This window comes from Halichoerus grypus, chromosome X (assembly GCF_964656455.1).
Source record: "Halichoerus grypus chromosome X, mHalGry1.hap1.1, whole genome shotgun sequence".
NCBI classification, from domain to species: Eukaryota; Metazoa; Chordata; class Mammalia; order Carnivora; family Phocidae; genus Halichoerus; species Halichoerus grypus.
Window position 1 is genome coordinate 9,209,102 of NC_135727.1, and position 12,737 is coordinate 9,221,838.

The 12,737-nt window shown below is 36.2% G+C and overlaps 1 pseudogene; it reads left to right on the top strand.

Moving 5' to 3' along the window:
- Positions 1-318: 318 nt before the first annotated feature.
- On the top strand, positions 319-795 carry LOC118536223 (ribosomal protein uL24-like pseudogene; annotated as a pseudogene).
- Positions 796-12,737: the final 11,942 nt, after the last annotated feature.

The following is a 12,737-nucleotide window of genomic DNA, read 5'->3' on the forward strand; positions in this document are numbered from 1 at the left end:
AATAAATGGATCTAGGCAACATTTAATAGTAGGTGCTAAAAAATTACAAATGAGAAACAACCTGAGAGAATATACCCCCAGATAGAGGTACACAAACCTCCTATAAAATCATCTTGTGAAAGAAATAGCAATGAACAGGAAATACAGAAGACAGAAGAACATATGAATGAAAATCAAATGAATGAAATCAGTAAAACCCAGACAGAAAGTTATTCAGGGAAAAATGTGTTAGTTTCCTATGGCTGCTGTAACAAATATCTGGATAATTGTAGCTTTAAAAAAGCAGAAATTTGACATAACGGGCGCAAGACGGTCAGCATGAAGTTCAACCCCTTCGTTACCTCAGACCACAGCAAAAACCGCAAAAGCCACTTCAATGCGCCCTTGCACATGCGCAGGAAGATTATGTCTTCCCCACTCTCCAAGGAGCTGCGGCGGAAGTACAGCATCCGCTCCATGCCCATCCGCAAGGACGACGAGGTCCAGGTGCTTCGAGGACACTACAAAGGTCAGCAAATTGGCAAGGTGGTCCAGGTGTACAGAAAGAAATATGTCATCTACATCGAGCGGGTGCAGCGTGAGAAGGCTAATGGGACAGCTGTGCATGTGGGCATTCACCCGAGCAAGGTGGTTATCACCAGGCTAAAGCTGGACAAAGATCGGAAAAAAATTCTCAAACGCAAAGCCAAATCTCGACAGGTTGGAAAAGAGAAAGGCAAATATAAGGAAGAACTTATTGAGAAAATGCAGGAGTGAATGTAACCTGTTGTGCAAGCACAGTTTAACTGTAGATCTTTAGCCTGGTTTGTGTTCCTTTGAAACTTTTCAAGACATCTGCCAAACATTTTATCTCCTTCCTGTTTTGCTATTGATAATGTAGCTTTGTAAATCCACTTTTGCTGTTTTGATTAATAATTTTATGAATAACGATTGAAAATGTTTCCTAATTCCACGGGGAGTTTGCATTGTTTTATAGATAAAATCCATCTTACTATCAAAAAAAAAAAAAAAGAAATTTATTCTCTCACAGTTCTGGAGGCCAGAGGTTTTAAATAAGTATCACTGGGCTGAAATCAGGGTGTCAGCAGGGCCATATTCTCCCCAAAGGTTCTAGAAAATAATCTGTTCCTTGTCTCTTCCAGCTTCTGGTGGCTGCCAGCATTCCTTGGTTTGTGGCCACATCACTTCAATCTCTGTGTCCCTAGTCATGTTGGATTTTTTTTTTGTGTATGTAAAACCTCTCTCTGCCTCCCACTTGTAAGGACCTTTGTGATTGCATTTAGGGATTGCCCAGATAATCTAGGATAATCTCCCTTTTACAAGATCCTTAATTTAACAATATCTGCACCCCGCCCTTTGCCAGTTAAGCTTACATTCTAGGTTTCCACAGATTAGGTTGTGCATATCTTTGAGAGGAGGTATTTTTCAGCCTACCGCAGAAAACAATCCAGTTTTCCATTAAAAAAAGAGGGAAAGAATAGAAAGGCAAATTATAGATTATAAGAGATTTAAGATATATGCAAACCATCTGAATATATGGAACTTGTTGATCCTGATTCAAACAAATACACTAAAAAATAGAAGACAACTAATACAACAAATACCAACTTGAACACCAAGTGGTATTTCATGATGATAAGGAATTATTAATTTTTTTCTGGGTGATAGTGGTATAGTGGTAATTTTTAATGGCAGAATCCTTATCTTCTGGAAATATATGATGGGATAGTTAATTACAAATGAAACAATATTATATTTCCATAAAAGCAAGATTTAATAAAAATTTATTGCAAAGCTTGGGAAGTGGTAACAGCTAAATAATAGTAGCTGCTATTATGAGAATTACAATTCAGTTTTGAAATTAATGAGACCAGTATTCCAGTGGAAAAAGAATTATATTTTACTACCTCATTGGGTTTTTATATGTATTTTATATTGATATTTATTTTATTTATATCTTCTCTATAATTTAGATATTTATTCATCACAAGTAGTCAAATAGCAATTGATCATATGTATATATACACACACACCTGCATATATACATATATATTAAAATATGTAATATATATTAAAATATATAGATATATAATATATATATTAAAATATGTATTACTCATGGTTCAGAGAAACAGAACCAATAGGATATGTGTGTATGTTTATGTTTTGTCTGTGTGTATAATATTTTATTATAAGGTATTGGATCACATGGTTATGGAGGTTGAGAAGCCCTAAGATATGCAGTTGGCAAGCTGGAGACCTAGGAGAGCTGGTGGTATAGTTATAGTCTGAGACCAAAGGAATGAGAACCAGGAGAGCCAGTGGCATAATTCTTGTCCAAAGCTCAGCAGGCTTGAGACCTAGGAAGAAACAATTTTTCAGTTCAGTTTCAAAGGCAGGAAAAAGCCAATGTCCCAGCTCAAACCACTCAGGCAGCAGAAGTTCCTTCTTACTTAGCCTTTTTGTTCTGTTCAGGTCTTCAATTGACTGGATGAGGACCAGTCACATTAGGGAGGACAACATGCTTTACTCAGTCTCCCAATTTAAATGTTAACCTCATTGAAAAAGATCCTCACAGAAATACTCAGAAAGTTTGACCAAATATCTAGGTACCATGTGGTCCACAAGTTGATACATAAAATTAACCATCACACATGTATATATTATACACTTCTTATATGTGTGTATATATGCATGTATTTTATACACACACATAATTTTTCTTACTTGATGTTGTTTTAGGTCAGATTCCCCTGGGAACCAGACTCAGACTAAGACCAAGGCACTCATTTTTGTAGGTTCCGGGATGGCTAGCTGCTGCTGTAGGCTCAGTGTGAGACGCTCTCTGGGACTAGCCCTTGGCTAAAGGGAACCACTTTGTTCACAGTTATGTCCCCTTCCTAAGGGCAGAGAATATGCAATGAGTAGTTAACGTGGGAATAAAAATGTCCAATTCCCTTGTCTTAACTAAATACTATTCTGAAGGGTCATCCTGGCTGTTCTACTTGTCTATTTACTATCATAATTGGATAAAGTAGCAGCAAAAGACACATAATTGGATTACCTGGGTGCCAAGCATATTCTTCTCTGCCCCCATTATTTAACAGTAGCCCTATCTCATACTGATTATCAGGGTCAATTACCCCTATTATGATGCTGAGTCCTTGTTGTACCTGTTGCTCTTTTACAATGAAAGACTCAAAGAAACTGTGCAGCAGTCATAAGTTTTAAGTTTAGTAGCAGTGTTACTGTTACCTTGGTGAAAGCATTCCTTATATAGGAACCAAGACCCCTAGAACGAGAGTAAAGAAATTTCAGGGATGGGCAGCACAAATTTCTTATGTGGGTCCCAGGAAGTAATTATTAGCAGAGCCATTCCTATTATCCCCCACTGGTTCCTAAACTCATCAATTCTACCTTTTGGTAACACAGCACCATATGATGGTCAGTGATTTAGAGTGTCCTCTCCAAGCTCCAGTTTCAGCTGTACCTTTGAAAAGTCATTCCATGGGCCATAACATATATCCTAACAAATTGAAAAGAATAGAAATTATACAGTGTCTGCTCTCTGAGCACAATGGAATTAAACTAGAAATCAATAACAAGAGGACAACTGGAAAATCCCCAAATATGTGGAGATTAATCAAACACATCTAAATACCACCTAGGTCAAAGAAATCTAAAGAAGAAATATAAAATATTTTGAACTAAATTAAAGTGAAGACACAATTTTTTTTAAGATTTATTCACTTATTCAAGAGAGAGTGTGGGGGAGGGGCAGAGGGAGAGGAGGAGAGACTCTCAAGCAGACTCCCTACAGAGCCCGAGGTGGGGATCAATCCCACAACCCTGAGATCATGACCTGAGCCAAAACCAAGAGTTGGACACTCAACTGACTGTGCCACCCAGGCACCCCTAGAATGAAGGCACAATTTATCAAAATTTGTGTGATGCAGTGAGAGCAGTTCTTAGAGGGAAATTTATAGCATTGACTGCATATATTAAAAAGAAGAAAGATCTAAAATCATTAATCTAAATTTCCACTTTAGGAAACTAGAAAAAGAGCAAATTAAATTCAAAGTAAGCAAAAGAAAAGAAAAGAAATAAAAGCTCTGCAGATCCAAGAGTAAATGACAATTATATAAAATACACACACAACTAGAAGTTTTATGATTAAAGTCTCATGTTCTTATTCGGCATTTCTTGAAACTATCATAAGTACAATACGAGATTAAGTATAGATAGACAAGGTAGTGAAAATATTACAATAATGAAAAGTTTAAAACCCCTTTATTATGCTAAAAAGCACAAGAAAATTGAAGAACAGAATGATTTTGTTTATGTAACTGATTTCTTGTCTCTGAACTCAGTAGGAGCCTGGTCTGAAGTATTCCTCTACCAAAATGTCAATTTGAAGTTAATGACAACTATTTGAGTTCCTATATATATCTGGCACTATGTCTTGTGCTTTATATGTATTCTATGTTAAACAACAACTTTTTGAGTTGCTATGGCTATTTTCCTCATTGCATAGATTACAGGATCTAGAATCTTTTATCTCAGCAGGCCATAGAAACAAGAATATTTCAGCAAAGCATCTGCTAGGCTTATGAAAAAGGCACTGCAGATTTTACTGTTGTGTTTAATCATTTATGAATCTCAGTTTAACTTCTGTCTCTTGCTGAAGAAAGGAGAGACTGTGGAGTGTTCAGTTAAAAAAAAAAAAGAATTAGAGCAACAATCAATAAAATTGGAAACAGGCAATTAATAGAGAAAATCAATGAAACCAAACGCTGGATCTTTGTAAATATCAATAAAATCGATAAGCCTCTAGCCAGACTAACTACCAAAAAAAAGATAATACAGGTTACTAATATCAGAAATGAAAGAGAAGACATCACTCTAGAAACCATGGAAATTAAAAGGATAATAAAGGAATACTGTGAACAACTCAGTGCTCACAAATTTGATAACCAGATGAAATGGACCAATTCCTTGAATTACAATCTGTGAAAACTCATAGTGGAAGAAATAGACAATCTGAATAGGCCTATATCTATTAAAGAAATGGAATCAATAATTAATAACCTTCCAAAAGTGAAAGCACTGCACCCAGATAGTCTTACTGGTGAATCGTAAGACAGTTAAGGAAGAAATTATACCACTTATCTATAGTCTCTTTCAGGGGATGGAAACAAAGAGAATACTTCTTAACTCATTCTATGAGGCCAATGATACTCTAATTCCAAAACCGTACAGAGACATTACAAGAAAAGAAAACTACAGACTAGTACCTCCCATGAACATAGATTCAAAAATCCTCAACAAAACATTAGCAAATCAAATTTTTTAAAGTATATAAAAAGAATTATATAACATGACAAAATGAGATTTATCCCAGGTATGCAAGGCTGGTTCAGATGTTAAAAATCAATTAATGTAATCCATCACATCAACAGGCTAAGAAAGAAAAATTACATGATTATATCAATATATTATTTGACAAAATCCAACACTCATTCAGGATAAAAACTCTCAGAAAATTAGGAACAGAGGGGAACTTTCTAAACTTGATAAAGAATATCGGGTGCCTGGGTGGCTCAGTTGGTTAAGCGACTGCCTTCAGCTCAGGTCATGATCCTGGAGTCCCAGGATCGAGTCCCGCATCGGGCTCCCTGCTCCGCAGGGAGTCTGCTTCTCCCTCTGACCCTCCTCCCTCTCATGCTCTTTATCTCTCATTCTTTCTCTCTCAAATAAATAAATAAAATCTTTAAAAAAAAATAAAATAAACTTGATAAAGAATATCTATAAAAAACCTACAGCTAACATCATAATCAATGGTGGGAAACTGGAAGTTTTCCCACTAAGATAGGTACAAAGCAAGGGTGTACCCACTTACCACTCCTTTTCAACATCATACTGAAGTCCTTGCTAATGCAATAAGGCAAGAAAAGAAATAAAAGATCGATCGATCTATCTATCTATCTATCTATCTATCTATCTATCTATCTATCTATCGAAAGAAGACCTAAAACTGTCTTTGTTGGAAGATGATATGATTATGTAGAAAATCTGAAAGAATTGACAAAAAGCTCATGTAATTAATAAGCAATTGCAGCAAGGTTGCAGGATACAAGATTAATATACAAGTCAATTGCTTTCCTATAAGCCAACAATGTACAAGTAGAGCTTAAAATTAAAAAGACAATGCTATTTACATTAACACCCAAATGAATGAAATGCCTAAATATAAATCTAACCAAGTATGTACTAGATTTAAAGGAGGAAAACTGCAAAACTCTGATGAACTAAATAGATATACCATATTCATGGGTAGGAATACTGAATATTATCAAGATGTCAGTTCTTCCAATTTGATCTGTAGAGTCAATGCAATCCCACTCAAAATCCCAGCAAGTTATTCTATGGATATCAACAAACCGATTTTAAGCTTTATATGGAGAGGCAGCCTCTATGACCTCAGGATGGTCTCTAGTTGATAGTAAGAAGATCTCTGTTTTACAAAGAGATGAGTTCTTCCAACAACCATGCAAACTTAGAAGAAAATCTTCCAAAGAAAAATGCAAGCTTGGAGAAAATCTTGAGCCCTAGGAAGGATTGTACCCTGTGAGAGATCCTGAAGCATTAGACCCAGTTGAACCATGCCTTGATTCCTAACCCGTGGGAACTGTGGTAGAATAAATGTGTATTGCTAGCACTCAGTTTATGGTAATTTGTTACAGAGAAAAATGAAACTAATGTAGTAACCCTTTGAGTTTCTCAAAACTGCTAGTTCCTTTGTTGCCAGTGCATTCCATATTGTTTTGGTAGATAGATTATCCTCTGGACTTTCTGCAGAATATGATGAGTTGTTGAGTATTCTGGTCTTATATTGTAAATCTACTCTAGCATGCCCACTTCTCTGAGCTTTTTGATTCCTTCCCCTACCATCTTCCATGGCAATCCTGACATGTATTTTTCAGTTGGAGTGGGTACTTTTTCCATGTTTCCGGAAGCCATTCTAGTAGCATGTCATCACTCTCTCCTGCTTTTGCTAGATTATTAAACCCTTAATAATGGGGAATTTCTCCCATATTGATAAACTCACCACTTCCAACTGTATTCTGTTCCCCTTGATTCAGTATCTTCAGGGTCTAGCCCCATATATACCTTCCTGCTAGATTAGATCTTCTAGTTCATTCAGTGTATAGTTACTTTTCCTTCTTTTGGCCAGGCCAGTACTTTCCCTGGCTAGATTATGTTATGACTTCACCTTAGTTATTTGTCTGTTGGCCAGGAAGGGAGGTGGGGATTGTCTTGCAAGGCAAGTGGCTTGTGCATTTTCTTTAAGCAATGGGTGAATACTACTTTACTTTTTTATTGAACTATAATTGACATACAATATTATATTTTAGGTATGCAAGATAGTGATTCAGTATTTTTGTAGATTAGGAAATGATCACCATGGTAGGTCGTTACTGTCTGTCACCATACAAAATTATTATAATATTATTGATTATATTCCCTATGCTGTACTTTATATCATTATGACTTATTTTATAACTAGAAATTTGTACCTTGTAATACCCTTCATGTATTTCACTTGTTCCTGAGCCCCCCTCCCTCTGGCAACCACCAGTTTATTCTCTGTATCTGTGAATCTGTTTCTGTTTTGTTCATTTATTTTGTTTTGTTTTGTTTTAAGATTCCACATGTAAGTGAAATCATATGGTATTTGTCTTTCTCTGTATGACTTATTTCACTTAGCATAATACCCTCTAGCTCCATCCATGATGCAAATGGCAAGATTTCATTCTTTATGGCTGAATAAGTGTAAATGCTACTTTAACAGAGAGCAGTGGACTCCTTTTGCAGTCCTAGTGGGTTCAAGGGAATCTGGGGATTCAAGAATTTCAAGTATATTGATGCATATGTCCTTATCCCAAGATTCAGAGTCCCTTTTCTCCCCTATGATTGTCCTGTCTTTGATACAGTATCGAGAATTTCAGCTTCTCGAGCTCCTCCACTTTTATAATTAAGTCTGCCCTCTAGCTGCAGACAATGAGTTTCTTTATATGCTGCCTTGGAAGCCCTCTGACTTTCAGGTTTTGCCTTAAATTGGTGATTTATCAGCCTCATCCTTTTATTGTTCTCTCCAGTGCATCAATAATACCCACAAAAGTCATCCAATTCCATATTCCCTATAATTACTACTCAACTCAAGTCATTCAAATGTCTGAGATATTGTGCACACTGTAGTATTCCTCTCCATTCCATATTCCATTCCAGTTCACCAGCAGTGACTGTGTTAACAATTGTACTGCTACACTGTACCAATGGCTATTAGTACTCCACTTACCACTACAGATGAAGTCCTCCTATCTGTCTGACCAGTGAGAGATTTAGCTTTAAGATACCATATTTAATACTACTTCTTAGGATTATTACTAATGTGAATTGTCTTGGGTCAGGTTTCCCAAGAAAACAAATAGTTGCGTACAGGAGGTTTATTGGAGAATGATCCCAGGAGTAGCATCTTTAAGAGAGTGAGAAGCCAGATGTGCAGAGGGGAATATAAACCTTGATATGGCTGCAATCAAGCTTTAGGCTATCTAACAGGACTATCTAGAGCTAGAATTGTCCCTCAGAATTGTCCTGAATTGAGGCAAGGGGGTCAGGTCTTTGTCCCCCCTACACTAACCAGTCATTAGGTGCAGGCTGCTGCCAAGGAGGGACCATAATTTTGGGCAAGGTGGCTTCTTTAGGTCAAGTCTCAGAGAGGGACTCAGCTATGAGCCATTAGTACCCCCACTCCTGCAAATGGAGGACAGAGTGGCTTGATCCTGATGGGGATATCTGGCTAGAGAACTGCACTATGTACTACGATTTCGAAAGTCTGTGATTATAGATTGTATTGTAGTTAAGGAGGTTTTCTCTTCAAGCTTAGATAGTTTTTCAATAGAACACTTAAAACAGAATGAACCATTTAACTGTATTTTTTTCAGACAATAAATATTTATGGAATGTTTACTATGCCAGGCACTATGATAGGCACCATGGCTACAACCATAAACACTACACAATTGAAAGTATAAAACCATCCCCTTCAGTCCTGCCAGATGGAGACTGTGAATTAGAATCATCCTTGACTTAGAATGTAGTCATTATAAACATTATTTTGGAAAGCTTCAGTTGTATCTTTCTGTAGTTCAGGGAAAGGCTATAAAGAAGTGTATGGCTCAGCAATCACATTATTTTCCACTCCCAGTCAGCTAAAAAAATCTGAAAGGGAAGAAGATATTAAGGAGATGAAGAGAATGAACTAACACTTCTCTGTATAATATAATGAACTAGCGTCAGTGTGGCAGAGGCTATCCTTCAGTTGATAGGTTGAGACTGTACTGTCCTTGAGAATTATTGTTTTTTTTCTTCTTTTAGTTGGTTTTACTAAGGTATAACTTACATACAATAAGTTTCACCAATTTTAAGTGTACAATTTGATGAGCTTTGATAAATTAATATAATTATGTAACTACCACCAAAATCAAGATATAGGACATTTGCATAACCCCTCAAATTTTCTTGTGCTATTTTAAGTTTATCTCCTGTCTACTGGTCAGATTTTTGTCACTGGGATTTTGCCTCTTCTATAATATCATATAAATAAAATTATATAATATATAGTCTTTTGTATCTGAGTTTTTTCCACTTAGCATAACCCTTTCAAGATTCATCAACAAAGACTTGTATGCAATTATTTATATCAGCATTATTCAAAATATCTCCAAACTGAAAACAACCTAAATGCCCATCAACTGGTGAAAGGATAAAGGAACTGTGTTACACTCATACAGTGGAATACAACTCAGCAATGAAATGGACAAACAACTGATAAATACAGTAAGGGTCTGCTATTTTATGTGTATACTAAGTTATGGAGTTTTTTTACTGATTCATTTACAGAGAAGAGAAGAGAAGTATTCAGTGTCTTGATACAGCTAAATGTTCAAATGGGCTAGAATGCCGAGCAGCCAAGAAGTGACAAATAGCTACTACTCTTGTTTCCTGAGAGTGATGCCTTTTGCTAATCTATCTGTATCCTCATGACTTCTCTTTCTTATGACCAACATATACTCTTGTGAGTTGACTTGCCAGGATTAGGGAAGAGCTAGACTGACAAATGTAAAATCTACTATGAGAGTCTAAGATGTAACACTGGTCACTGGTTTGAAAACTGGTAAAACACTTTAGGAAATTGATTCAGCTGTAACAAGCATCTTAAATATAGCTATACATATTGACTGAGTTTACTTATGGAACTCTGTCTTATGAAAATAGAATTGCAATCCAGGGTAATTATAGTGATGGTCAATGCACTTTTATCTATTTTATTTTATATTAAGGTTCACACTTGGTGTACAGTTCTGTGGGTTTTGACAAACTCATAATGTCATGTAGCCACCATTATAGTATCATACAAAATAGTTTCACTTTTGTAAAAATCCCTGTGTTCCACCTATTTATCCCTTTGCCTCTCACCCCTCAACCCTTGGCAATCACTGATCTTTTTACTGTCTATATAGTTTTGCCATTGCAAAATGTCATATAGTAGGAATAATATAGTACCTTTTAAAGACTGGCTTTTTTCCACTTAGCAATATGATTTTAATGCTCCTCCATTTCTTTTTGTGGCTTAATAGCTCATTTCATTTTATTGCTGAGTAATATTCTATTGTATAGATGTATACCAAAGTTTGTTTAGCCATTCACCTATTGAAGAACGTCTTGGTTGCTGCCAATTTGGGGGCAGTTATGGATAAGGCTGCTATAAATGCTTGTGTACAGTTTTTTGTGTGCATGTAAGTTATCAAGTCAATTGAGGTAAATACATAAGATGTACAAATGTTACATGGTAAGAGTATGCTTAGTTTTGTTAAGAAACTGCCAAGCTGTCTTCCAAAGTGACTGTACTGTTTTGCATTCCCACCAACAGAGAAAGAGTCCCTGCTGTTCCACATCCTTGTCAGCATTTGTGTTGTCAGTGTTTTGGATTTTAGCCATTCTAATAGGTATGTAGTGGTATCTCATTGTTTTAACTCACAAATCCCTAACATATGGTGTTGAGCATCTTCACACAGCTTATTTGCCAAATGTGTATCTCTTTGTTGAGGTGTCTGTTTATTGTTTTTTTTTTTTAAGATTTTATTTATTTATTTGACAGAGAGAGACACAGCGAGAGAGGGAACACAAGCAGGGGGAGTGGGAGAGGGAGAAGCAGGCTTCCCGCGAAACAGGGAGCCTGATGTGGGGCCCGATCCCAGGACCCTGGGATCATGACCTGAGCCGAAGGCAGACGTTTAACAACTGAGCCACCCAGGCACTCCGAGGTGTCTGTTTAGATATTTTGCCCACATTTTAGTTGGGTTGTTTGTTTCCATACTGATTTTAGGAGTTCTTTAAATATTTTGGATACACGTCTTTTATTAGTTATGTGTTTTGAAAATATTTTATCCCAATCTGTGGATTTTTTTTTCATTCTGCTAACATTGTGTTTCCCAGAGCAGGAGATTTTAGTTTTAATGAAGTCCAAATTATTATTATTTTCTTTTATGGATCCTGCTTTTGGAGTTACATCTAAAAATTCATTGCCAAACCCAAGTTCACCTGGAATTTCTCCAGTGCTGTCTTCTAGAAGTTTTATACTTTTGTGTTTTATATTTAGGCCTATGATCCATTTTGTGTTAATTCTTGTGAAAGGTATAAGAGGTATAATGTCTGTGTCTAGACTCATTATTTTTTTACATGTGATGTCCAGTTGTTCCAGCACCATTTGTTGAAAAGACTTTTTTCCTCCATTGTGTTGACATTGTTTCTTTGTCAAAGATCAATTGGCTATATTTGTTTGGATCTATTTCTGGGCTCTCTATTCTGTTCCACTGATCTAATTCTCTATCATTTCACCAATACCACACTATCTTAATTACTGTAGCTTTAAAATAAGTCCTGACCTGAATAGACATTTTCCCAAAGAAGACATCCAGATGGCCAACAGACACATGAAAAGATGCTCAATATCACTCATCATCATGGAAATGCAAATTAAACCCACAATGAGATATTACTTTATATTGGTCAGAATGGCTAAAATTGAAAACACAAGAAATAACAAGTGTTGCCAAGGATGCAGAGAAATAGGAACCCTCACGCAGTGTTGGTAGGAATGCAAATTGGTGTAGCCACTGTGGAAAACAGTATGGAGGTTCCTCAAAAAATTAAAAATGAAATTACCATATGATCCAGTAATTCCACTACTGGATATTTACCCAAATAAAACAAAAACACTAATTAAAAAAGATATATTCACCCTTATATTTATTGCAGCATTATTTACAATATCCAAGATATGGAAACAACCCAAGTGTCCATTCATAGATGAATGGATAAAGAAGATGTGGTGTGTGTGTGTGTGCATATACATATATATAAGATGGAATATTAGTCATAAAAAATGAAATCTTGACATTTGCAATGATGTAGATGGAACTAGAGGGAATTATGCTAAGCAAAATAAGTCAGAGAAAGACAAATACCATATGACTTCACTCATATGTGGAATTAAAGAAACAAAACCTCTCTTTCCACTGTCTTGGAACCTGTGGAGTCCTGCTCAGAGCGGGACTTCTAAAATGACAAATATGTCTGGAAGGCTATGGTCCAAGGCCATTTTTGCAGGTATA